The sequence below is a fragment of the Peromyscus maniculatus genome, chromosome 21 (assembly GCF_049852395.1).
Source record: "Peromyscus maniculatus bairdii isolate BWxNUB_F1_BW_parent chromosome 21, HU_Pman_BW_mat_3.1, whole genome shotgun sequence".
NCBI classification, from domain to species: domain Eukaryota; kingdom Metazoa; phylum Chordata; class Mammalia; order Rodentia; family Cricetidae; genus Peromyscus; species Peromyscus maniculatus.
The window spans coordinates 45,425,820-45,453,699 of record NC_134872.1 but is presented as its reverse complement, the minus strand read 5'-3'; the positions used below and the strand labels follow the sequence as shown (position 1 = coordinate 45,453,699).

General features: G+C 50.0%; 1 protein-coding gene across 5 annotated transcripts in view; it reads right to left on the bottom strand.

The window, feature by feature from the left end:
* Daam2 (dishevelled associated activator of morphogenesis 2) overlaps positions 1–27,013 on the bottom strand; it is a 111,634-nt gene extending 84,621 nt beyond the window's left edge. For 3 of the 5 annotated variants that reach the window (XM_042266008.2, XM_042266007.2, XM_076557585.1), the window contains exon 1: positions 26,859–27,005. The gene's annotated coding sequence lies outside the window, so the exon portion shown is untranslated. Of the gene's footprint in view, positions 1–26,217; positions 26,343–26,858 lie in introns of those variants that run through there. The other 2 variants (XM_006994400.3, XM_076557582.1) reach the window with 2 other exon arrangements.
* Positions 27,014–27,880: the final 867 nt, after the last annotated feature.

The following is a 27,880-nucleotide window of genomic DNA, read 5'->3' as shown; positions in this document are numbered from 1 at the left end:
TCTTATTGAGATGTGACAGTGTGTAGAGAGACATCCAAGAACATAAGTAACCACAGTGTATGTCTCTGTGTGTTGTGTGTAAACAGAAATCCATGAGGCTCAAAACAGTGTCAGATTCTCTGGAGCTAGAGTTGCAGACAGTTGTGAGCCACCCAATGTGGGTACTGAGAACTGAACTCAGGTCCTCTGGAAAACCAGCAAGTACTCCTAACCACTGAGTCATCTGTCCAGTCCTCCATAAAAGGGTTTTGATCTCGGAGGCCACAGCCCTTCCTCTAGCTGCACAGCCTCCCTCTCTGTCTTGTAGGCCTGGGAGTCTTGGCCCAGAATCCAAACACAGTTGTGTCAAGGCCACCAAGGATAATCTCAATGGTGAAATGTCCCTAGGACATTCTCTGAGTTCTGCTGGGGACTCTGACCTGGGTCTGGAATGAGAAGCTTTCCAAAGAACAAAACTTTCCACTCTGACAAGAATGCTAAACATGGTTAAAAAAATACTTGGTACTCGAAATGAGCTGATGAATATTTATAAGCCCAAACCAAAGAAATCTCCCTGAGAGATTTCTTGCTGCATGAGGAGGGTCAAGAGGACCAGAGAGGGATCTGGACTCAGTGCAGACCGTCTGCAGAGGGCTTGAGCGTGGAGCCTTGTGGGGAGTACATCCACCCAACACGGAGGCTGCTTCTTGGAAGTGAAGGGTGACCCAGAGACAGCAGCCACCCTATATCTTTCTTATCAGTGGATACATCCTGTCCCCTAATCTTAAACACACTGCAGAGATAAACTCTGGGGCAGCACAAGATGCCTTGGGCCCCATTTATTATGGGAAGAATTTAACTTGCCATGGCTTCCAGCTGGGAGTGCTTCCTTATTGCATTCCCCTCCCCATCCCTACATACACACTCCCTGTGGACACTGGTCAGTGTCTGGAGATGTTTTAAACTGTCACAGCTACAGAGTGCTCTATAATCTCTGGCATACAAGATAGGGATGCTACTAGTTACTTTACAGGGACAGCTCCTCACCCTACCATGTGTACACTACAAAAATTATCTGGCCCAAGATAAAATCTCTGAAAATAAATCCCAGTTTACATTTGTGTGTGTGTGTGTGTGTGTGTGTGTGTGTGTGTGTGTGTGTGTGTGTGTGTGTACGCATGTGGAAGCCAGTGATCAATGTCCTGGTGTTGCTCTCCCACGTCCATTTGCCTTGTGCTTGAGACAGGGTCTCTCACTGGGACCCTGTGACTAGGCTGGGCTGGCAGGCCAGTGAGCCTGCAGGATCCGCCTGTCTTTGCCTTCCCAGAGCTTGGCTCACAAGCATACGCCAGGGGGTGCGGGAGTGCTAAGGATCAAATTTGGGGGCTCCTGTTTGCATAGCAAGCTCTTCAGTAACGGAGCTATCTCCCAGTCCTAAAGCCTGGTTTACAAGGATGCAAAGGTTAGAAGAACATTCAGAAAGTGATATCCTTCATGGGAAAATATGTATACACATAAAGACAGAGACACACCAAAACTAACCATCCTGGAGAGCATTATGCAGAACAGTGTGGTCCATAACAGTAGGGACTAAATGTCATGGATGCTGTCCTCTCTTCTCTAGGAACAACCAGAGCAGAGCTGTGGGTCCATTCCTTAGAAGTTGTCTTTAGGTTTGCCAAGTGAAGAGAAGCATGCTTTAGGAGTTGAGCTGGGAACAAAGAGACCCTCGCTCTCAGTGTGACAAACAGAGGGGCTTGTTTGTGGAGTCGCTGGCGAGCACCGAAGGAAGGGAGGGAGAGGGCTCAATGCCATGCCTTTTGGCCAAAATCATCTCTTTTAGAATAAAGATGTCTAGTATTCTCTTTCAAATTGTTTGCACTGTTATAACATAAACACTGTCAGTCTCTCTCCCAAACCACTGAGAAGTTAGCCATGTTCAAAACCTCTTGGGCACATTGTGTGTGTGTGTGTGTGTGTGTGTGTGTGTGTGTGTGTGTGTCTGTGTGTAAGTCAGGAACTGGAGCTTAAATTCCACTGTATTGCAGAAAGAGATGTTTTGCATAGAACAATTAATAGTTCTGACATTTACTGTGGGCTGACTGTGTGTTGGGCACCATTAAACTACTTAGCATGCACACCTCCTTGAACATACAGATGTACTACAGAGAACTACCCTGTATTGGGGACAAGTGGCCTGGAAGAGAAACACCTGCACAATGGTGGCACATGGAGCAGAATTAAAACCCAGGAGATCTGACCCCTGAACTGTCTCCCCAGCCACTTAAAACTCTTAGCTTGATGGAGATGGGAACCCAGAGCTGGATAGGAAAAGAAAAGTATCAACTACCCCCTTTTACTGTGGGATCTCAAGCACAGTGACTCAGACTTCCATGTGTACCCTGACTCTCCAGGAGCCTGTTGGTACTCAAGCTGCTAGGCTTTCCCCAGCTGCTTGCAGGAATTGGGGGCGGGCCCAAGAGCTGGCAATTTTACTAAGTTCTCTAGTGATCCTGTCCCTAAAATACCCACATCTGGGGAACTGCTGTCCCCTGCTTGAAGTCAGGGGGACAGGATTCAACTGACTAATTCTAAGACAAGTCTCCTTGAGTGGCAGCAGGTCCCACTCTGAGCTACTGAGTGGCTCTGACTAGCACCAGCTAATATGAGAAGGATAGAAGAGGAAGAGAGAGGGTTAGCACCCAGGACCCAACCACGGAGACTTCCTGGAAGGAGAGCCATGTGGTGAGAAGTAACAGTGGTGTTACTACATCCTCCAACATGCCCCGTACACACTCCAGGCAGCAGGGCTCAGCTTGCAGCTCCCTCACTTGGGGGACCACAGTGCACTGGGATGACCCAGCTTCATATTACAGGGCTTCTTAAACTCTTTATACACGCTTTATACCTCTTTTGCCTGAGAAATTTTTACATGACCCTGGGTTTATGAGTGTATGAAACAGGTACAGCAACCAAACATTTACTGATAATTAAAGATATGGACATTTTACTTTAAAACAATTCTTGGGGGTTTGCTGAGAGATAGCTTGGAAAGAAAAGGCTCTTGCCACGTGGTGGTGTTAGCCTGACAGCCTGAGTTAGATCCTCAGAACTCATATAAAGGTAGGAAGAGAGAATGACCCCACAAAGTTGTCCTCTGACCCCCACATATGTGCCCCACCCCAACCCCACATAGACATGCGCACACACACTAAATAAATAAATAAATAAATAAATAAATAAATAATTCTTTTCACACGCATGTAATTTTGACCGTCATTAAAGGTGAAAGCACATTTCCACGCCGATGCGAGGGATGCGTGTCTGCTTAGTTTTGTCGACTTGACACAAGCTGGAGTCACCTGAGAAGAGGGAGCCTCAGCTGAGGAACTGCCTCCATCAGATCGGCCTGCGGAACGCCTGTGGAGCATTTTCTTGATTGCCTATCGATGGGAGAGAGCAAGGGCTGGAGGGGTCACTTGCCTCCTGTTAGGCCGCGTGGGCTAGTGAGGAGGAACGAAAAGTATGTAGACCCTTCCAGTCCCGAGACGACAGGTGTGCAGGCTCCTTCTGCTCTTATCAGCTTCTAGATATTTTTCACAACAGTGCAGGAGTCAGGGCGAGAGGGCAATCGCAAGAGTCAGTTCTCTCCTCAGGCTTAGCAGCAAGCACCTTTACCCACTGGCCATCTCGAAGGCCTGAGTTTTGCCTTTTATAATCAAGAGGGCACGGTGCCTTTAACGAAACTCTCATACTCTCCCAAAGCTTTTCGCCACTCCGCTCCCACCCTGCTTCCTGTTCGCGCTCATCCTCTTTTTTGACTCATGGATGCATTTAGGAGGCTGCACTGGACCTGTCCTGGGAGCCTTTGGTCTCAGTTTACCTCATCCTATCATAAACTGAGCTGCAGGGATGTGAGAGAAAAGGCTTCCTCTCCTCAGAAGGGCAGCCTGGGATCACTACCTACTTTCACTCTTGGGGTTTCAAGCCACCCCAAATCATTCACAGACTTCGGCACGCAATGAGTCATTCATACCATGAGGAACTGCACAGAAAAGGACCCGGATGTAAACAGAACTGTGTAAACACACGGTGCACGGACACACACGTGCATATACACACCCACACAACAGTTTTGCTACAAGATGCTTCTCCATTCCAGAAGGAAATGCCACTGGGTTCGTTAGTGCCCTCAGATGACCTGGGAAGGCTAGTTCCCGGCTGTGGTTAGAGAGGGGGTGGGCAGTTGGCGAGGGGGCTTCGGGGAGAGCCAATCCACTTCCTTCTGGCTCTAAAGTCCGCATTATTTTCCTGGCCTGGACCACCGCTGCTTCCCAGAGTTGAGCCTCTCGCTGTCTTGGTGACACACTTGCTCCCCAAGAATGCCTGGCTGCTCAAGGAGGAATTCTTGTGTAGCTGAGATTCTTGGAAGCAGGACAAAGATTAATGACTGACTGGCTCTGCTCTTGTTCTGCAAACCCTTGGGGCTCACAACAGTGGGGGGCGGGGTTGGGGGCGGGAAAAGGAGAAGGGTGTTGGAGGCAGAGTGGAGGGTGGCAGGGGGAGACAGTTCGGGTTTCTAGCTGATCCACTCCTGACACTCAGAAGTTGCCTGGCGGAATGATAAGGCCAGAGCCTTCGAGTTCTCCGTCACAGCAGAAGCCAGGTGGTTGGAGGTCAAGTTCATCACAACTGGAGATGTTGGGACCTCTGGAGGTCCTGGGGTCAGGCCCACTGTGTCTAAAGTTCCTGCTGGGCTGTAGGTTACTCGACTCCAGGCAAGTCACTTACACTCTCAGGACCCCAGTTTCCTCTTCTGTAAAAGGGACGCACAGCCACCAGAGAGCTGTAGCAGGAGGTGTGCCAAGATGAGCAAGGGCCCTGCTCAGCATCTGCACAGAGTGGCTTCTGAAGAATGGTGGCTGCTACTGTGGGGATGCCAGAATGGAAGTCCTTAGGACCCTTGATATAGGCACTGAGTGCCAGCATGGCACAGGCAAGGGGTATAGCCCCTGGGCAGGACAGCCGAACAGACACTTTCTTCTTCTTAAGCTGTCTAGGTCCTCTACCTGTGCTCAGCCACTCTACCCCATGCCCCACCCCCTGCTCCTCACATGCCTAATTAGATACATAGCATGGATGTGCAGGTTGAAGCTCCTGGGGGGAAACTGTAGAGACCCTGGGTCCCCAGGGTCTTCAGCATAAAGATGCTCAGCTTAAAGCATCTGGCTTCCTAGTGAACAGATAGAGCATGTAGCAGGAATGGAGAGCTCTGGGGTTTCTGAAACTGTCCTGGAGAAAGGGGAGCCTAAGAGACTCCTGCCCCCACCCTCAGAAGCCCTAGTGACCCAGGAAAACAGAGCATATTGGGGAGGGTCTTTAGTCTGATGGAAAAGGCAAAATATGAATGGAACAGACTAAGCACAGCAAAATGAAAGCAGATCGGGCTGGGGCTGGGGCTCAGCGCTCCCCTAGCATGCACAGAGCCCTGGGTTCAAGGCCCAGCACCACAGAAAGCAGGCATGGTGGCGCTTGCCTGTAGTCCCAGCACTTAGCAGGCAGAGGTAAGAAGACTGATTAGAAGTTCAGGGTCATCCTTGGCCACATAGCGAGTTTGAGCTGGAGGTCAAAACAAGTCATTTCCTTTCTAAGGGGCTCACACATGCTGGGGGACATGAGGTGATCCGAGGACCCACATTCCATGAAGTTCATCCAGGGAGACGGCAGGGAGGACAGTGCTGGGTGGAGCTGCCCTCCAGTGTCACCCGCAAGTTCTCCCCAGCAGTGCCCCCTACTTTGCCTGTGGCCTGACTGAAGAGAGCAGGCGCTTTTCCACGAGGTGGGAATTTACATAACCTCCGCATGGCAGCCATGCTGGGGGCTCTGGTTACAGCGGAGGCTTGAAGGGAGATGGATGGCTGGATGGCGCAGGCCGAGAGGAAAAACAAACTCCACATGAGGTTCTCATTTTCTGTAGCCACGTGAGAATGGCCCTGTGGATCCAGCTATAAATACCCCCAGCTGCCACTGCCACAGGATGGAAACACACACACACACACACACACACACACACACACACACACACACACACACACACACACACCCCGTGAGCACACATGCCTCCTCTTAGAGTTCCTGGACTAGAAATGCAGATCAACATCTTAAAGAAGCAGGCGATCTCTGCTGAGGGCCTCAGCTTGAGGCCTGGTGGGAAACTCCTACAAGGCTGGAGAGATGGCTCAGCAGATAAAACGTTTGCAGTGTCAGAGGAGGAACCTGAGTTCAGATCCCTAGAACCCACTTAAAGCCAAACATGATAGCACACACACGTCTGTAATCCCGGTACTTCAGTGGAGAGATGGGAGAAGGAGACTGAGAGTCTTGGGAAGCTAAGCTGGCCTAGTGTGTGCAGCCCCAGACAAGGGACCCCGAGTCACATAAGGTTGCCCAAGGGTGTCCTCTGCCATCCACATGCAGGCTGTGACACACACACAAATGCACACACAGACAGAGCTTGAGGAAGGGACTCCCACAGTGATGACTGCAGTAAAAGACGGCCCAGCCCCACACCCCAGGAACACACCGTGGCCATGAGTGGGACAGAGGAAAAGGATTTAAGGCCACATGTGGTCCAAGATAGGTATGAATGCAGCCCAAGGAAAAGTCATAACCTTAAAACATTATGAGATATTATTGAAAATTAAAAATCTCAATTTCGAGGTTTTCCACCATGAACTTCTAGATAATAGCATGGCCTAGAGAGGCTAAAGACTGAAGACCCCTGGAGAGAGAAATAGAGTGGCCGCATGAGTCACTCGGTGATACCTCAAGTAGGGACCAAGGAAGAGGTTTGTACATGGGTATGGAGAGGGTGCCCTTGGAGAAATCTAGAAGGAATGCAAAGGAGGAATAGGTAGGGACTGGGAAAGGGGCTTCATTGGCTGTAACCTGGTTCTTGGGCAACATTGGTCCCCAGAAGCAATCTGCAGAGTGGAAGCTCTAGTTCCCTTCCTGTGTGGTAAGCAGCCTGAGGGTGCCAGCCAGAGGCAGATGGGGCATTGATGGTGCCCCCTGGGTTCCTCTGTCAGCCAAAGATTCATACAGGTAGATGCCAACAGCCATGGAATCCCCCAACCATGAGGATCCAACCCAAGTCCAACATCTACAGCATCGTGTACACAGGATCCAGGAGCCCAAGTGGTTTCCAGGTAAGGGTTTGTGTATGCTATGGACAACAAAGCTTTGGGCCTCAGTGTTTGCTTGGCTTTTGGTTAGCCTGGAATGCTTCCAGACTCAACCTGTGGAGAGGAAGCAACGGTCTGATCAACGGGGTCCCTGGTGCTAAATGTCACCGATGCCTCTTCCCTCCTTGATGAATGCACCACTCTCTGGCCTGAGGCCACAGCCGGCCAGTCTGCACACGCCACCTTTCACCCACCACACTCCACCCGAATTTGGCCCAGGACACTTCTCTGAAATTTATCTCAATCATTTTGTTGTTTTGTTTTGTTTGAGAAAGAATCTCATGTAGCCCAGGCTATCTTCCAACTGACAATTGTAGACCAGGCTGCGGTTGTACTGAGGATATCCTGCTTTTACATCCCACACGCAAGTGCTGAGATTACAAGCACATGTCATCAAGCTTGGATCATCATTGTCTTCACAGAAGGCAAGCAAAATCGAGGTGGGAGGGATAGGAGATGGGGGGGCGGGCGGGGATGAAGAGTGAGGAGGAAGGAAGAAACTCCAGGAAGCTGAGCCCCGGCCTGGCACAAATGTCTTCCAAGCCACACGGTCATTCTCCAGAGCAATGAAGGTCAACATAACAAGTGTCTCTCAGAGAAGCCTCAGAGCAGGACTCAAGCCCATTCTGCCCCAGGATCCCGCCAGGCTCGGCTTCAGAACACCTTCCATTTAACCACAGAACGAAGCACAAGGCTATAACCATGGCGTGAGCTCTTTTCCACCTACCCCCTGCCTGACTTACTCATCTAAGTTTCTTGAAACCAGCCAGCCAAAGCTCCTAGTGCAAAATGTCCCAAAGCTATTCAGTGTAAACCAAAAGGGACATCTTCAGGCCGGGATGGTGGCTAATGAGGGAAATGTGTGACTTGCAGGGGGTAGACCCAAGTTCAACCCCCAGACCATCGTTAGGAAGCTGGACTCAGCCATGCATGCATGAATCCCAGTGCTGTGGACGGGAGACAGGCAGATCTCTGGAGCTGGTGGCCAGCCAGCCCCGCCTAGTCAGTGAGCTCCAGGCAAGTGAGAAAACCTGCCTCACGAAACAGGGTGGAAGGCCCTTGAGCAGCAACACCTGGGGTTGTCCTCTGGTCTCCAAAGCACATGAGCACACGTGTCCATGCACTCACATACACATTCTCATGAACACACATGCATGCACACCCATGTGTACACACACACACACACACACACACACACACACACACACACACACACACACAATCACAGGACTTCATACTCCGCCTGGTCTTTTGAGCTGCAGTGTATTTAGAAACAGACACTGACTTGTGCCTCTCCATCCACCCGCTACCTCCCTCTAGGACACTCGCCACAAATGTGCATTCCAGGTGCCTGGCCCTGCACAGAGGGACTTGACCCACAGGAAGCATGCATGCTGTCTGTAGGGTCAAGAGAGAAAGACCCCAGGGAAGTTATTTCCCATCTGTATTCCTACCAGTTATTGAGCTTGGCAGTGACCATGTCCTGTTGAGAAAGCGCATTTGCAGTCTTGTACTAGCTGGAGCCATGAGGGATGCTCTTTCTCAACTTATCTTGTATAGGTACAGGACTGTAACGGCTGTCTGTGGCTCCTCCTTCCTTGCCTCAACATCTCTGTCCTCCTCATCTCTTTGCAGATGGTCTGTTCATTATATTCTTATCAGTGATGTCCTTTGGGGAGTGTCCACTGTGTTCTGATATGATCCGAAGTTTTAGAGTCTCAGAGACAATACCCATTCTTAGAACAATTGTACTCCCATGATCGGCTCAAACAAGACCCAAATTTCATGTACCTTTCATCTTTTTAATTAAGGTGAATTACATGTTGTAGAAATAAGCAGGATGCAGACAGAAAAGCCACCCACATCTCTAGCCCCCAGAGCAGGCACCAGCCCACTGACTGGGGCTCACTGCTGCAGAGCTGAGAGCTGAGGGTCATAGGTGGGCCAAGGCAGAGGCTGTAGATAAGCAGCTGGGGGCATCCCAGGCTAACACAGGGGGTGGAACTTGGATTGGGCTCAGTCTCTATCCCAGGGAAGAAGCATCGTCAGCAGGAGTGAGGGGCACACAGGAGCTGGACCTGCTGTGCTTCTGCCAGAAGAGAAGCCAGCCTGGCTCCATGGTCAAGGCAAGGAAAGCAAGCAGCTCCCAAGGGAGGGCACTTTGCCACTCCGGGCCGGGCACGGAGCCCTGGCTGTACACAAAGCAAAGGCCCCAGGTAGGGAGAGTGCTTCCCGGAGACCAGGCAAGGAGGAGACTTCTGCAGCCTGGAGCAGTGGGCAGCTGACTGTGAGGTCCCATGCTGAGCACAGGGACTCCAGGAGCTGGGGAGACAGCTCAGTCTGTAAGTGACTTCCATGAAAGCATGAAGACCTGAGATGGAATTTCCAATGCCTTTGTCAAAGTGGGGTGCAGCCATGTGTCTCTATAACCCAGAGCTGGGGGTGGGTTGGGACAGAGGCAGGAGGATCCACAGAGTGAATTGGCTTGTCACCCAAGCCAAGATGATGAGTGCTGGGTTCAGTGAGAGACCCTGTCTCAAAAAATAAAGTGGAGGGTGATGGATCAAGGAAGACAGTTGAAGTTGGCAACTGTCTACACACATAGACACATACACACAAAGAGGCACACACACACACACACACACACACACACACACACATACACATATATAGGCATACACACATACACATGCACACACACATACACAGGCATACACACACATATACATGCACACACACATACATACACACACACACACACACACACACACAAACGCATACTTATACCACAAACACACTGAATAAACATTTGCGGCCTACCATTCAGTATAAGAAATAAAATGTTACTGGTGTAAGCAGCCTTTGCCTGGTTCTCCTTACCTGTCACTTGTCTGACATTTGTGATTATTCACCGTTAGTGTTTGAATGAGCCCCACCCCCCACCCCAGGCCCACGAGTTTGAACACTTGGTCCCCGGCTGGCAGCACTGTTTGGGGAGGTGACCTACATGGCAGAGTGGGTCAGTGAGGTGGCGGGAGGGCTTGTGGGGCCGTCTCTCTCTGTTGTGAGTCCAGGCCCTCTGCTTCCTGACCTGCTGGGATCTGGGGAGCCGCTGCCTCACTCCCCACCACGCTGAGTGGAGTCACGTGAGTGGTCACACTTTTCCACCTACCACACTGTGTCTCCTGAGCCAGGACGGACCTTCTCTCCCTGCTTGAGTCATTTCTGATATCTACTTGGTCACAGGGCTATGAGAGCAAATAATACATTCTCCGGCGTGATTTTACACTTCACTTACCACATGAACCTCTGACAATGAGAGAATGCTGTTTTGACGAACGTTGAAGGGCTGCCAGTGACATGCTTCTGCAACTTCCTCCCCCCCCCCCACTGAATATTGCATTGAGCAATAGTGAGCTCAGTAGCATGTCTTTCAAAGGTCCTCATTTGAAAAAACAAATTGCACCCTATTATATTCTATTATCTGTTAGTAGCAAATTATTTATCTTCGGGTGGATGATAGACACTCGGACTACTTTTGTGTTCTTAAAACCATGCTGTGGAGAATAACCCTGAACACATCTCCTTTTTCACAAACATTAAAATTTCTCTAAACTTAAAGACACACGAAATTGCCGGGTTAGAGGCTAAGTGCATCCTCAGTTTTATAGCTAGAACCAAATTACCTTTCAAAATAAAATGTTATATCCATTTAATAGCATCTTCCATGGGAAGAAGTTCCCTTTGGTTCTATCTCCAATGTACACATACACAAAGTTTTGAGCAAATCTGTGTATGGAATGGGTCTCCATGCGTCTTGTGATTTTTAATTTTTTAATGTATTTCTTTTATTTTATGAATGTTTTCCTTGAACGTGTGTAAGTGTACCATGTGTGTGCCTGGTGCCTGCTGAGGTTGAAGGAGGACGACAGGTCCCCTGGCACTGGAGTTCCAGGCAGTTAGGAGCCACCACGTGGGTGCTGGGAGCTGAACTATGGTCCTCTGCAAGGGCAGTGAGTGTTCTTAGCCACTGAGCCATCTCTCAAGTCATGTGCCATGCGATTTGAATCTGTGTACTTCCCTAATTCCAAGTAAGCTTGGGCATCCTCGCACACATTTATCAATGCATGGCACCATGTTAATGTTACAGCTACTCTACGCTTCCACGATCCAGAAAGCCAAAAGAATTTTTCTTTATTTTTATAGAAGTTTGGACTCACTTCTTCATTGGAAAGCCTAGAGAGAGACGGTAGAAGCAGAAGAAACTGTCGTGGCACACTGTGAGACAGGGAACTTGTCAGGGAGCTCCACAGCAGCCATGAAGGCCTGGGAAGAGAAGACCCAGTGCTCCCCAGACAATGTGAGGAACGTTTTTTTTGTAGACCTCATTGGCCTTGTCTACAAGGAGTTCAGGATGCTCTCACTGAGCCCCTCACTTGTGAGACACAGGCCTGTAGAATCAGGAATGGTGGAGCCATAGGAGCGTCCTGTCCATCTTCCTGCTGTAGGAAGGAACTATGTCTGCCATTACAGGGTGGTGTGCTCCTCCCACAGTGGCTACCGGGGAAGTGATGTCTTTTCATCTACAAACACTCAAAAAGAGAATCAAACGCCTTCCACTTGTGCTGTGCCCCTCCTGCACTCCCGGATCCTTCTCCGGTAATACTTCGGAATACTTTGAAGACTCTTCTGTCTCTGAGATCCCGGTCCAAGGACAGTGGTGAGCCTATGAACTAGTCTGTAAGTGCACCAGAGCACAGCCTCATGCCACTCTCCTCCATGGTTCCAGGGGCACTCGATCTGTGCTGCTGGGAAGGAGGCTTTTCTGCCACACTGCACACCATTCTCTAAGTTTAATGTTAAGCACCGGAAAAAATAAAAAGCCTCACTTGCTTGAGATGTAGATGGCATCTAAAAGAATATACCTTGGGGTGTCTATATTCCACCAAGTCCTGGCTGGCTTCTCCTAGAACCCAGAATCCGGGTGGAAGTAAACAACCCAATGAGTAATGTAAGAGGTGCATGCTTCACCCTGGGTCCCACACAGTGAAAGGAGAGAACCAACCCCTATGAGCTGTGCTCTGACCTCCACACACATGCACCCCTTCACACACACAACTAAATAAATACTCTTTAAAAAGTTTACATCTTTTTGCTTGTGCTTGTTTGTATAGTATGTGTGTTCACGTGGACACCCACATGTGTGTCTGTAAATGCCAGCCTGCTCATGCCACAGCACACACGTGGAGGTCAAAGGACAACCTCGGGTATTGGTCCTCACCTACCTGTTCAAGAGTGTGTCTTTGTTGTCCACTGCCCTGTATGCCAGGACAGCTGGCCCATGAGCTTCTGGGGACACTCCCATCTTACCTCCCAAGCTGTGGGAGGAGAGCTGGGGTTACAGATGTGCCATGCAGCATTCAGCTTTCTACCTGGGTTCTGGGGATCTGAACTCAGCCCTCAACTAGCATAGCAAATGCTCACTGAGCTGTTTCTCCAGCCAGTCCTGAGTACTTTGAACATATTAATTCAATCTTCCTTTGAAGGTGCATATCATGGCTACCACCACTTTACAGGTGAGTATAGTGATATTTTATTTGTACTGAAATGTGATTTGTATGTTAATAAATAAAGTTCCCCGGGGGTCAGAGCTATTAGCAAGCCATAGTGAAAGCTGGGCAGTGGTGGTGCACACCTTTAATCCCAGAACTTGGTAGGCAGAGCTAGGTGGATCTCTGTGTGTTCAAGGATACAGCCAGCATGGAGACACACGCCTTTAATCTCAATACCAACCATAGAAGACCTGGAGGTCTGTACAGACAGGCAGTGTCTAGGAGGTCATATGGTTGGGTTTACAACCAATGAAAAGGCAGAACAGAAAGTCTTTATAAAGACAGACACACAGGAAGTAGGTCTCTTTTGGAGAGGTACAGAGACAGTGAAGGGTAAGGTTTTTAGCTCTTAGCTATTGCTCTGACCTCTTGCCTTTCATCTCTGTATTGGCTCTGTGTTTCTTATTTAGTAAAACGGTTACTTCTACAGGTGAGGGAACCGAGGCCCTGGTTCCAAGGCTGTCCTCCTAGTGAGTGACATTGCATCCCATTCTCCAGACTCACAGAATCTACAGTAGAGGCCCTCAGCTATACAGAAGCTCCTACTGAACACAGCCAAGCTCGGCCATGTCTCTCACTGTTATTCCAGAATCTAGTGGAATGCAGCTGTGGACTTAATAAGAAATCAATCACTCTTTTCTTTCTTATCTGTGACACTCAGTCAAATCCCTGTGGCCTTGAAGATTTTGCCGATTCCTTCTTTATTTATTAGGAATGACTCGCAGTCCTCAGGATTACCACAGCACTGTCCCCTCAAGTCAGCACACACTGTCTGGCACCCAGCTCCCCTCACGGTGCCTGACCACAGTCCTTAACAGCTAAGAGTTAACCAAACTTTGCAATGTACTGCACAGTTCCCCAACCAGACATATTTTAGTCCTGTCCCCTGAGATGGCCATCATTTCCGTTCCACACATGACTAGGACTGGGGCTGAGGAATGCTCAGTGGCTTGTAGAAGATGGGTGAGTTCCTTAGGGGAAGGCAGAGGTTCATCTACCTCGTTGTCCTGAGTGCCAACACACATGTTCCACTACAAATTTAATCAGCCCTTTATTCTTTGTCCTCTTTACACACATATGTCCACATACACACATAGACACAACTAGTTGATTTTTCCAGACCAATGGAATACTAGTCAGCTCAGAAAAAGGAAAGAATTGTGGCTAAGCCCTCATTCCCTGTACATGGACAGACCAGATGGAGGACAGAGTGAACCAAGGCCATACATTGGAAAGGGGGAAGTAGCAGGTGCTCCTGAGAGCAGTCATCAGTGCTACGGTGGCTAACGTGAATCCTAGCCTTCTGGAAGCTTTGCGGGACACCACACAGCGACCTCTGAGGGGGACAACAGCTTGCCACAGTTTCATCCGGCAGGGAAAGGTATGAAAGGGGAAGAAAAGCAGACCCAGTCTTAGTATGAACAGGAAGCATTGCCCAGGACTCCAGACAGATGGTATGGATTAAAAATAAGCCATAGGGGGCTGGAGATCGGCTCAACTGGTCCAGTGCTTGACTAGCATGCATGAAGCTCTGGGTTCGATTCCCAGCCCTGCAGGAACTGGCATGGTGGTGCACATCTGCGATCCCAACACTTGGGACGTGGAGGTAGGAGGATCAGGAGTTCAAGTCCCTATGTAGCCAAAGATGCCCTTGCTACTTCCAGGGCACCAACGGCGTCCTGGTCCCCTGGGGACGGTCTGAATTTGTTTCCCCACGTCCCATACAGCAAGCACCCTTTGCACTTCCAGGAGAGTCCTGGTGCAGACAGCAAATTACATGCTTGCCTTTGCCTTCCAGGAAACCCATGACTTTCTCCAGCAGTCCCCGGGTAGAAAAGCAATTTGGCTTCCCAAGGCCACTGAGTTGCCTTATTTGGGCTCTTCTTCCCACAGTGTCTCCTCTCACCGTCTACACAGGTCCGAAGGAGACAGCCCCCAGGGAGCTCCTAAGCTAAAAGAAGGCCCCCACGACAGGGATCCTACAGTGTGCAGCTTCCAATCAGGCATTTCAGATCCCTACCCTGGCTCTGACAGGTCTCTTCCTAGATGATTCAGGCAAAGCCACTGAAGGGCCTGGCAGGATGGCTCAGTAGGCCAAAGTTCTTGCCACATAAGCCTGGCAGCTGATCCCCTGAAGCACACAGTGGAGGAGAGAACTGAGTCCTGAAGGTTGTTCTCTGACTCCCACATGTGCACTGTGGCACACACACACACACACACACACACACACCGCACACACGCACGCCGTGCACATACACAGCACATACACAGAACAAAGAGGAGAGGGGAACACTCCTGTCTACTTATCCAAGCTTCAGGCTCCTCTTCCATGAGAACTTGAATACACTCATCTCAAAGGTTTTCTGCAAGGCTATAGTTATGTAGAGAAAGCAAAAACGCGGAGTGCAGTGTCTGGTCTGGAGGACTGCCTCCCACAGGCTTCCCAGAACGTGCAGACTCTCGTATAGGAGGTGCATGAACCACCTGCACTACCAGGTCTTACCTGTTTCTTCATCTTTGAGGAAACGGAGGGGCTGCAGAGACGACCCAGGGATTAGGACCACTGGCTGCTCTTGCAGAAGGCCTGGTTTATACCCAGAACCCACACTGGGCAGCTTACAACTGACTCTAAGTGTAGCTCCAGCGGATCTGACACCCTCTTCTGAATGCTGCGGGTACCACACTCATGTGCTCATACCCATAGACAAACATACAAATAAAATAAAATAGCAAAATAAACCTTTTCTAAAAGGAAATGGAAAATATGGTACAAGCCCATGTCTCCTAACACTGAATACTCACGGCCCCAATGAGACAGCAAGTCCACTCCAGGAACAGAACAATGGAATTGCGTCTGAGTGCTCACCCGATGACAGGTGTGCATGCTCAGCAAGGCTAGTCACAGCGGCCTCAAACTTGGAAGCCACCCAAGTGAAGAGAAGAATGGATAAACAGAGGGATTTCTACACTCCGAGTGTGATATTTCACACCAGTGGGAACCCACGATCTATGCAGCACTGTGGAAGAAGAAGAAGCCAGAGTAGTGAGTGCCCGCCCCTTGCTTCTGTTTCAAAGACACGCATGGCTATGAAACACTATTCCACAGTGTGGGAAGTCAGGCTTGTGCAAGGGACAGTACCCAGAACTGGAGCACTGGCATCTTCTTGGGAAGAAGCGTCTGGAAGGTTAGCCGCTTGATCTGACCCTAGGTCCTCTGACTTCTACTCTACCCCTCCACTACTCAAATCACAGGTGCACACCACCACACCCCGCTTTCATGTGGGTGCTGGGGATCCAAGCTTAGGACCTCAGGTTTGCTCACCAAGTGCTTCACCCACCAAGCGATCTCCCTAGCCTCAAAACATGAGGGCTGAGCTAAGGAGGCAGCAGACACCCGGCTAAAGTCAGTGGGATAGTTTATTTAATAAATACTTGCCGAGCTCTGTGCCAGACGACAATGTAGACTGCTGGACAGACAGCTAATGTCACTGGGTATCTATTCTCCATCATCATCTTCTTCATCATCATCCCTACATCAGCACCAACGCCAAGGCTCCCTGGTGCTCCTCACTATTCTCCATCATCTTTGCTATTACCATCATCATCTCCTTCATCATCATCCCCACATCATCACCAACGCCAAGGCTCCCTGGTGCTCCTCACTACATACCAGGTGTGGCTTTTCTTTTCTTTTTTTTCCATGCTGGTGTGCTCTGCACTGGTGAAGGCCAGTGTAGTGGTACACACCTGTAATCCCAGCACTTGGGAGGCAGAGGCAAGAGGATCAAAAATTCAAGGCCAGCTTGAGCTACGTGAGACCTTGCCTCAAAAAATAAAAAATAATCAAAAATGAGAGTTAAAAAGGTTAGTTCTTTACTGCCAAAGTCCATAGAAACTAAAGTCATTTCCAACTAACTTTGAAGCTATTTCTGGCTGGGGGAGTGTTGACATTTCTCCCTCAGATCTCCTCTCTCACCTGGTGGCATTCTCTTCCCACCCTGCCCTGGTCAAGAGGACATCAAGTTGGGGGTTGTTTTGCCTCAGGGGAAACAAGAGAGTCCCTGGGGCAGCTGCCTGAGGGTGGGCTGTGAGTCCCTGTCCCCATGCTTGGCTTATCGAGCTTGTTTCGCACAAGTAAGCTTTGCTTTGGCACACAGGCTGCGTGATCAGTGTACATAACCCGAGGGTGGAATGCTCGGAGCACCATGCCAGACCAGCAGCAAGAAATAAACCGCCACAAGGAGCTGGGTCTGGCAGAGAGATCCACACAGGTGTGACATGAAAACTTACACAGCCAGGGAGGAGAGATCCACACAGGTGTGCCATGAAAACTTACACACTTACACAGCCAGAGAGGTACCTTGCCCCCGACCAAGACCACTCTTCACCTTGCAAGAGCCCTAGAAAGATGGAGAGGGGGTTCTGTGCTCCCAAAGGCCAACTGACCCAACCACATCCCATCTGCAGGCAGGACAGGAAAGCTAGCTACCTGTCTGGTCATGCCTCTGCCTACATAGACCCATTCATTCCCTGCTGATGAGCTTGGGGTGAGAGGAAAGGGGGAATTTGGCATTACCCATCAAAGCATTACCTTATCCTGCCTTTTTAGCTGGCTGTCACTTAAAAGGGGCTCAGGACAGAGTTCCCTGTGGAGAAAATGTTCTTTTTTCACAGTGTCTAGCCTCCAACAGAGATTGAGGGAAGTCCAGTCCTGCCGGCTGTACAGTGTGTGGAGTTGTATAGGCTCTGCGCTAAGTCACGTCACACACCACCTTGCCATCAGCTAGCCTGACAACTCCATGAGAAAGGGATGCCAGTATCTCCAAACCAGGTGACAGTGCTGGACCACAGACATGGCCAGGTGAGAATTATTGTCATGATTTGGTGGTGGTGGTGGTGGTGGTGTTTGGTGGTGGTGGTGGTGGTGGTGGTGGTGGTGGTGATGGTGGTGGTGGTGGTGTTGGTGTTGGTGGTGGTGTTTGGTGGTGGTGTTTGGTGGTGGTGGTGGTGGTGGTGCTGTGTGTGTAGGTGAATGAGTGCGCTCTCTCGTGTGTGATATCTTGAGGCCACAGATTGATCTTGGGTCCTCCTCTATCACTCTCCACACCTCCACACCCCGATTTTTAAATGCAGCGTCTCTTCCTGAACCTGGAGCCCACCATTTCAGAGTCACCGATCGGCCAGCAAGCTTCAGGGATCTGCCTGTCTCCATGCCGCCAACCCCATGCTCACTGCTTCAGGCCTCTGCACCGAGATGATTCCATGGGTGCCAGAGGTCGACCCGGGTCCTCATGCTTGCAGCAAGGACTTCCCTGGCTGACCCATCTGCCCTTCCCTGATGATTTCTCAGAATTACCCACATAACAGCTGTGTGCTAGAGGCCTGTATGAACACAATTGCAGTCCACTTGGGGATTATCAAAAGAAATACTTATTTCAAGGGAATCGTTTTATGTGGTCTCCTAAAGACATTCCAAAAGAACTTCATTTGAACATTAGTATATGGTCCATACCCACCACCAAAGCAGATCTGCTGCGAAAATCCTTAAAACAGGGGCTGGAGAGACAACTCAGCACCTTAAGGCCCTGGCTGCTCTTGCAGAGGACCCTGGTTTGATTCCCAGCACCGGCGTGAGAGCTCACAACCATCTGTGACTCCAGTTCCCGGAGATCCACCATGCTTTCCTGGCCTTCATGGGCACCTGACACATACATGGTGCACAGACAGACATACAGACAGACAAAACACCCATCCTAATTAAATGAATTTAAAAAATAAAATTTTGTAAAAACTTTAAAAATCTATGAAGCAGTGTCCCCGGGGGCTCTGTTGTTTGGTGATATCTGTGACCATTCTCTCTGTCACTACATCAGTACTGAAAGCTGACCCTGCCAAGCCAATGCCCGATGGTCTTGATACACAGACATGAAAGCCAGATAAGCCCCAATCCTACTTTTCCCATCTGCTGACAAGGACTCCAAGGGTTGCTTTTTCATTTATTCCATGATTCCGTCTCCCCGGCTACCTACTAAGAGAAGCACTCAGATAGCAGGGACCCGCACAGGGGAGAGGGACGAGCAGGAGTGTCTACATTACCCACATGCTGGGTAGTCGTTGCCCACGTGGTGGTGGCTGCTTGCTCTAACGCTTCCAGCAGCACGTTGTCTAAGACATGACTGCACCATTGGGTTAGGAGGGGAGAATGCCGCGGTGCCTCTTGGCTCCCAAGAGTCCTGAGTTTACAGAGGGCCCGAAGGTGGCCGCAGCGGGGTGTTGAGTGCCGTTACTGAGCAGTGTAGTGACTTCAAGGGAGGAACATGAGAGACAGGATGTCTGAGCGAGCTTTCAGGGATGAGCAGGTCAGGAAGACAAGAAACGGTCTCCCAGGAAGGTGGAACAGCAAACTCGGGACTAGGGGAGGGAAGTCACCTGACCACACTTGGCGCCATACAATTAACAGACTGACAGGCTTTCCTGGCGGACACTCCTACTGACCAATGGGCATGCCTCACTCACCCAACCTTGCCGGTCTTCACCTGCTGCTTTGCAGGGACACCTGGACCTCAGGAACCTCCCATCATCCTCCACCATGCCAGACAGCTCCCTGCCGCTTCTTTCCTGGGACCTCCTTTGTTCTGTCTGGTGAAGACGGGCTCACACTTTGACTCTGACCGTCCTGACACTGTCCACTTGGCTGGTGACGACAGCAAAGCTCCCCACCAAGTGTCGGCAACCTTCATTAGCTTCACAGAAGGTATGGCTTCCTCACACACCCATTTCTCAGATGGGAAATGAAGAAACCTGGATTTTACTGACTCTGAAACCCCTACTCTCCCCTCTTCTGTTTGGTGGGTTACACACATGTGTTTGTATGCACCTTCATGCATGTTTGTGCCTGTACATGTGCATGTGTGTACAAGCATGCATGCATGTGTGTATTGTGCATGTGGAGGCTAGATATGAAACTAGGGTATCATTCCTCAGGCACTGTCCACCATGTCTTTGAGATAAGGTCTCTCACTGAGCTCGAAAGCATGGATTAGGCTGCTGCTCAGGGAGCCCCACACATCCACCTCTCTGTCTCTGTCTCTCCAGCACAGGTGGGTGCTACCACACTCGGTGGTCTTTAAACATGGGTTTTGGGAGTTCACACTCAGCTTCTTTTGCTTCTGAAGTAAGCACCTTCCCAACTGAGCCATCTCCCTGCTCTACTCCCTAGTCCTAGCCTAGAAGGCCGACTCTAAAGGCCACACTGTAATGTAAAGTGCTACTGCGCCTGTTTTGAAGGCCATACAGACCCTGTCACCCAGGCCTCTGTGGCATGAAAACAGTAGTAGACAGTCAAGAAGGAGCAGACATAAATGATGTCAGGACAACTAACTGTAATAGCATCCAAAGATAACAGTAATAAACAATGTTCTGATAAAACTTTATTTATAAAAACAGGTGACCAGCTGGATCTGGCTGGTGGGTGCCATTGCCAGTGCCTCATCTATGGTGTTTTGTTTATTCATTCATTTAGACAAGTTTATTGATTGTCTTCCTCACTCCACAAATTCCTCTAGGTTCTGAGGAAGCAGGTGGAGCCACAGCATCCTGACCACCATCATGTAGCTGGAGCCTGTTTGTTTCGCCTGTGACCTGGGTCTCACAGGTGCTGTGCCCTCTCCTCCTAGATGGGTATTTCTCAGCTTAGACCTCAGATCATCCAGGGAGCTTGTAAAACAACAGTGCTGAGCTAGGATCATGGGTCAGTCATTAGAGTTTTCGCCCTACAAGCCTGAGGGCCTGAGTTAGATCTCCAAGAATCCACATTGAAAAAAAACAAATCCAGGTGAACAAGGGAGATGGAGACAGAGATCCTGGGACTCACTGGCCATCCAGCCTAGCCAAGTCACTGAGCTCCAGGTTCAGTAAGAGACCCTGTCTCAAAAAATCAAGATGGAGGCTTACTGAGGAATACGTTCGACATCTACGCCTGACCTCCAAATATATGCACACATATGAACACATGCACGTGTGCACCTGCATGCACGAGCACACACACACACACACACACACACACACACACACACACACACACACACACAAAGGGGGCTGATCTGGTACTTGTTCCACTGAGATTGTAATTTAGTTGGTCAGGGTGGGTCACAAGCTCCCCCGTGAGCAGCCACAGTGGAGACATCCCACTGTCATGTGCCTTCTACTCCTACCATTTATTCACTCTGTGAGGCAGGGTCAATCATTCAAAGCTGCCAACTCTGGACTATAAAGTATGGTAAGCGTCCATCTCACGGCACTGCTGATGTTTAAAGCATGCGCCTCCGAACTCTCGAGTGCTGCTCAGGCACACCGCCTGGAGTTACCGAGCAGTCTCACTACTATTGGCTTCTGCTAGGAATGGCCTCCATGACAGTGCTGGAGGGGCATTGTGCACGTGTAATGTGCATGAGTGTTTGCGCATGTTTTTGCATGTGTTCATGAATAAGCACGCACATGTGCACATATACCTGTGGAGGGCCAAGGTTAATGTTGGGAATGCTTTCCACCAGTCTTCCTCCTTATTCACTGAGGCAGTCTCTTAATCAAACTTAGAGATCACCAATATGGCTGCTCTCCCTAGCCAGCTTGCTCTGGGCATCCCCCGTCTCCATCTTTCCAGGCTGGAATTGCAGGCAGGCCACCACACTACCCAACATATGCATGGTTTCCTGGAGATATAAACCCAAGCATTTAAACTACTTAGCAACCTCACCAAACCCTGTTTGGGAGCTCACTGTTTTTGTTTGTTTGCTTGTTTTGTTTTATTTGTTGTTGTTTTAAGGGTGTATTTATTTTTATTTTATGTGTATGAGTGTTTGTCTACATGAAAGTCAGTGGGGTGTGTGTGTGTGTGTGTGTCTGGTGCCTGCAGAGGCTAGAAGTGGACAGCATATTTCCTGGAAGTGGAGTTACAGATGGTTGTTTAGCCTTCATTCAGGTGCTGGAATCCAAACCCAGGTTCCTTGCAAGAGCAACCAGTGCTCTTAACCACTGAGCCATCTCTCCAGCCACCAATTTGAGAATTATAAAAGAGGATGCATGGCAAGCTTTCTCCCAGCTCAGGTTTGTGGATGAGTGGGCTGCCAACCTTCCATTTGTTCCAATAGGGAGTCACATGGGGCCAACTTCTTCCTGGCATGGGGAGCACAAACCTGTGCCCCACTGTGTATAAAGACCCTCTTCTCCAGTCAGATACCTCATCTTCGGGCATTGTTGATAAGCTTTGAATGAATGGCTGATTTGCTTTGACTCGTGGACTTTCTGAACTTAGAATTAGAGCCAGGAAAGCTGTGACCATTTTTCTGGGCAGTGAGAGCTTTTCTAGATCCTCCCTATAGGATTTCAGTTTGATTCTAGCACCACCCTGAGTTGCAAGCATGTTCATTTTCCTTATTAACAGCCTAAGAAGATGGGGAAAGGCTAAGTGGCGTGGGGTCTAGTGGTGGCAGAACACAGCTCCCAAAACACTTGATTTCAAAGCTCACTCCATAGACCCTAGAGAGTGTCCAGCCACACTCCCCAGGAGAGACTACTAAGGTGGCCAAAGTCAAAATGTTGACCCCTTATCATCAGACAGAGCAGAAGACATGATGGGGAAGAATCATAAACAGACAGACACAGTGGTGTTATGATGAAATGTTACTTATAAAATAGGGTGCAAAGGCTGTGTCTGGCTGCTGAAATTGCCTGCTCTTCGTCTACAATATTTTGTTAATTCATTTAGCCAATGTTTACTGATTGTCTTCCTTTTCAGAGAACGTAGGAAGAAACTCACAGCTCCTGTAAGTGACCAATGTCTGATGAGCCCGGGGACACACTAGCAAAACGAATCACAGGTTCAAAGTCAGGCACCTCCTCCCTCTGGAGCTTCTCAGCTGTGCATTCTGCAGGACCTCAGAATGAAGCGAAAAAACAAACAAACCAAAAAAATGTGAGCAGAGAGTTGGAAGCAATCAATGCGGCCAGGAAGAAGGAATTCACTGACCCCCAATCTGGGCCATCTCAAGAGAAGCTGGCCACTGACTGAGCCTCTTAAAAAGCTTAAAAGTCATCCCAGGCCATGGTTAAAGAGAAAGCTCAAACAAAATAAAAACAAATGTGATCTTCAAAGTCTTAAATGTCAACTTGAAGGATGACTTAGAAGCTCTGGGATGAACCAAGAGGCTCTGCAGCTGCTTCCTCCAGCATAGATGCCCCTTCAGTCTCGGGATTGTCTCTCCCCTGGATGATGTATCACACACACACCCTACCCACCAAAGCTCAAGCTTCCACTCTTTACAGCTCTGCACGAGGAGGGGCTGCCTGACTAACCTTTGCCCAAGGCTTGTCATACAAGTCCCCATCAGTTCCTGACTGCCCTGTCTGCCTGCCGCCTCCACCTTGTTATCCTTCCCCCCCACACCACCACCACCACCACCAATGCCGCTGCCACAAAGGTACATATACCACACACACACAAACACAGACACACATACACACTGCTGCCGCCGCCACCACCACCACCACCACCACCACCACCACCACCACCAAGGCACATATACCACACACACACAAACACAGACACACACACATACACACACACACACACACACACCACCACCACCACCACAAAGGCACATATACCACACACACACAAACACAGGCACACACACACACACACACACACACACACACACACACACCACACCACACCACATAAAACATACAGCCCACCCAGTTAACTTCCTCCCTTCTAAACAGCTCACTCATAGAGAGATTCCCATCATGCTTCAGTTATCAGGATAACAGCCTTGTGCATGCTCACAGGCATTTCCCACTGTTTCTATAGGAAGCAGGGATAACCTGAGACGTGGGCTCTTCAGCCATTGGTCTGGCATCATGGGAAATATAAGAGCACATTGGGGTGGGATGTTTCTTCCCAAATCATTCAAGCTCCTAAATCTGAGAAACTGAATATTGAAAAATACAACATTCCCTTTATTAAGAGTCTGTATTATCCCTGGTTCTGTTCTTGGTCTTTTATCATAAATGTCAACTCTGTACTAATCATGCTCCCTATAATCACTCTCTAGATGAGGAAGCAGAAGTCCGGAAGACTAGACATCCCAGGATGCTCATCCTCACACAAGTCTCTGTCAGCCCAAAAGAAAGCTGCTTGGGAGCTGGTACTTTCTCCACAGGGCAGGTCGCCTCTCTACCCCATGGCTGAGTGACAGGACTCTCAGTACAGTCTCTGGCTGTCAAGATCTAGAGAATCATTGGCTACCAAACCAATGACACCATGCTGTTCCTTCTCCATGTGTGTTTGCCCTGGAGGCCTTCAGAGATGGCTCAGGTGTCTTGCTAATCAACCAATCGGATCGCAGAGAATCTGCAGCCTAGAGTGGAAGGCATAGAAATTCATCACCAGTCTGAGCTTGGTGAAGTGTCCCTTAGAGATAGGAGGCCAGAGGGAGACTCCACAGATGTGCCCAGACAAACCATGCATTGAAAAACCTGACAGCCTCCCCCTTGCTGTGAGCTCTCTGAGGAGTTCTGCCCTGGAGCCAGAAGATGAGGGTGGGGGTTCTCCTAGGGTTCCCTTTGCTCTTGACTATTAGTAGCACTTAATATTACCTTCTACTTTAAATGATTGGAGTGAGAGAACTCAACACTTCATTGGCCTCGGGAAAATCAAAGGAGAAAACCTTGTGTCTATTCAATTTCTTTTCACGCTTGACCCTGAATCCAAGACTGCCCAGTGATGGGGACCATTCCCATCCTGAGTCAAAGAATATGGAGGCCAGGACATGGGGAACAAGACCAGGGAGAGAAAGTAAGTGCTGAGAGAAGCCCCCAGCCTCCCACATGCTGTCCAGACACACAGGCACCCCGACTCTGGCTGCCTGAGCTTTGAGTCCTGCCCACCCACCAGCCTCCACCTTCCCCAGTCCTGAAGTCAGACCTTGGTCTCTCCTCTTTTCGTCCTGATGGGGGCACAAGCATTCCCCAAGCTGGAGAAGTTCTGAAAACCCAGCAAAGAGCCAGACACCAGAGCGTGCCCAACTCCTCAGGAACAAGGCAATAATAGCACCATTGTGAACTTTTTGTGTTGTTGTTTTTAAAAGACCAAATGGGGTGGGATGAAGTTCCCAGTGCCAATGAAGAAAGAGGAGAAATGCTTCCATACCCAAGGCAGGGATTGACACCACAGTCATGTCTGCGTAAACAGGAGCCCCCACGTGCACCCACGGGGACCCAGCTACCCTTTACACACACTCTGCTCCCGGTGCTCACGTGACCCCTTTCTTCAGGACACTGCTGCCTGCTCAGCCTTTTCCGGCACTTCCCAGGGGGTCAATTTGTATAATTTTTAAAATCCTCCCCAAATCTCAACTTCCTGTGGTTCTGTTTTTATTTCCAGATTTCCTTCCCCTAGTCCCTTCTCTCTCTCTCTCTCTCTCTCTCTCTCTCTCTCTCTCTCTCTCTCTCTCTCTCTCTCTCTCTCTCTCTCCCTCTCTCTCTCTCTCTCTCTCTCTCTGTCTCAATCTCCCCCCATAGGGTGACTCCAGGCTCCCTCCCTCCCACCCAAGCATTGTTGGTTGGCTCTGCTGCAGAATGTAAAACCAGAGACTCCGGAGAGACCGTGGCTGCCAATCCAGGCTCTCCCTCTATCACTTGTTTTTGAGCCCAGCTATGGACACACACACACAGAGCTGTGCACTGTGCAATCTCTGGCTGATAGGCCCCTGTGGCCACCCGAAACACAGCCCTGTTCCTGTCCTCTCCCAGAAAACCTCAAACTGAGAAACAGACACCGCACTCAGAAGGACAACACAAAACTGGAAGACCTCTCTAAAGTCAGAAAGTGACTTCTGTTCCCCCGTGGGCTTTCAGGCAAACCCCCAGGGACTCTGCCCTGCAGAGGCGTGGGTTTCCCTCCAGCCTCCCAGGAACTGGCCACATATTCCCCAGGACTGTGGAGAAGCAGCAAGACAGAGAGAGAAGAGTTAAACCAAACCCAGACTTCAGCAATCTGTGTTCAATTTTGATAAAAATCTCTCTTGCGCTCCCCCCACCCCCTCCCTCTGCCCACAGCTCAAACAAGTCTCTTTATGTTACCAGTATACATTTTGTTTTGGGCACTACAGTCCATGTCCCTCCCGGAGATCCGGGAGCTAGCCCACCATGGGCACATGGGGCAGAAACATCCACCCAGCTCCCAAGGCAGGGCTGGACACAGGACTGCGGGGGCGGCCGCACCACCACCACCACCATCATCTCCTGCTCCTCTCCCTCCTCCGTCTCTCTCCTCTTCTTTCTCCTCCCCTCCCTCCTCCTTCTCCCCCCCCCCCCATTACCTGTGGTCACATTAGCCCTCTCATGGGTTAAGTCAGCATCCCACCGCTGTGAAGGTTCGACCATGGCATAGAAAGAGTTTGGACTGCCTCACAGGTGCCAAGGGCCCTCTCCCAGATGCTTCTTGGCTGCCCAAGGTCCCGCTATCTGGAGAACAAGAGCCACTCCACGGGGCTGCCCATCTTGCTTGCCAAGGCCCTCTGCCTGCAAGCAGGGAGCTTGGGACTTAGAAAGACTTCAGTCCACCTAAGAGAATGCACACACCGAAACGGGCAGAGCAGCCTCCAAAGAAGTTGTCAGCTTTGGGGAAAGAGGTGCTATCTATGTTTGTTCACTCAAGCCAACAGGAGTCTGATTCCAAAGACACTAAAAAGTTTTCAAAAGTTTTCCGAAGCCATGTCCAGTGAATGTCCTGATGCACATACTCCCCTCTCCTCCCCCTGCGCGCTCACACAGCCTCCTGGCAGCCCGCTCCGGGGGTCGGAGTCTCTGCAAACACTTTCCAGAACAAAACAGGCAACTGGCGGAGGGGCTGCCTTTTTTTCCAACACCGACGCAATAGCGAAAAGTGAAGCAGCGACAGGAAAGTGTGGTGATGTCGCCCCGTCCCTAGGTCCCCAGCGCTGCCCAGCGCTGCACCTACCCTGAGGCCCGCATGGCGCGGCGAGGCTGCTGCTGCCCCGGCTTCCCGCAGGCGCCGCGCTCCGCTTGCTCAGCTCCGTCCTTGGCTACTCCGGACTCGGGAGAAAGCAGGCTGCTCCCTCCCGGCCGGCCTCGCGCCGCCGCCCGCCCCGCTCTGACGTCAGGCGTCTTGGAGCGAGGGATACTGAGGGATATTTATGGCGAGGAGAGACTCTGGCTTTTCCCTAGGTGCTGATCCGAAGGCAGCAACTTTGGGATTTTGATTGGCAGTTTTCACACTCGGAACTGAGGTGCAGGAGAGAGACCGCAGCCGGTACAAGGCACAATGAGGGTCGTGTTCCCCACTTTGGCATCCAGCCCTTCTTTGAGGACTCACTATGTTTTGGAAGCGGATCTTGGTCAAAGAGGTGAAAGAGGTCACCTGAGCCTGGGTGCTCCCCACTTCTCTAGCCTGTGGCATTGGGACAGGCAATGGGACAGGGCCCTTCCCTGGGCAGTGTGTGCCTGGAAGTGCTGGCAGAGAGACTAGCCAGCCAGCCTCTAGGCGCGGGCTCTAATTAGAAAGCCCGCTGCACACCCCAACAACTTTCTTCTATGTGAATGCATTTTAAAAAATTTTTTTATTAAATTACCTTCCATACTCCTTGCCTCTCTGTGTGCCTTTTCCAACTCAGAGCTGACCAGCTCATCCCCATCGCTTATATACAGAGTTCAAACCGTGAACAGTAGCTTATTCATACTTTCAAACTTTGCATTTATTTAGTGTTTTAAAAAGTGGGATTCTGGGGACTTCTCCTTGACTGGACCAGAAATGGCCTCAGTCAGAGCAGCTCTCTCTAGAACCCACAATGCCTCTGGGGTGCCTATTTATTGTTGTGTGGATCGTCCACCCCCAGACGTCCCTCAGCAAACAAACAATGTCTCCAGCTCGCCAGTCAGCCATGGCTTCCACATCTGTCCATATTATAACCACCATTATCCTCTCAACTTCCATCTCTCTTTGGGTTAGTTTTTATTTTTACA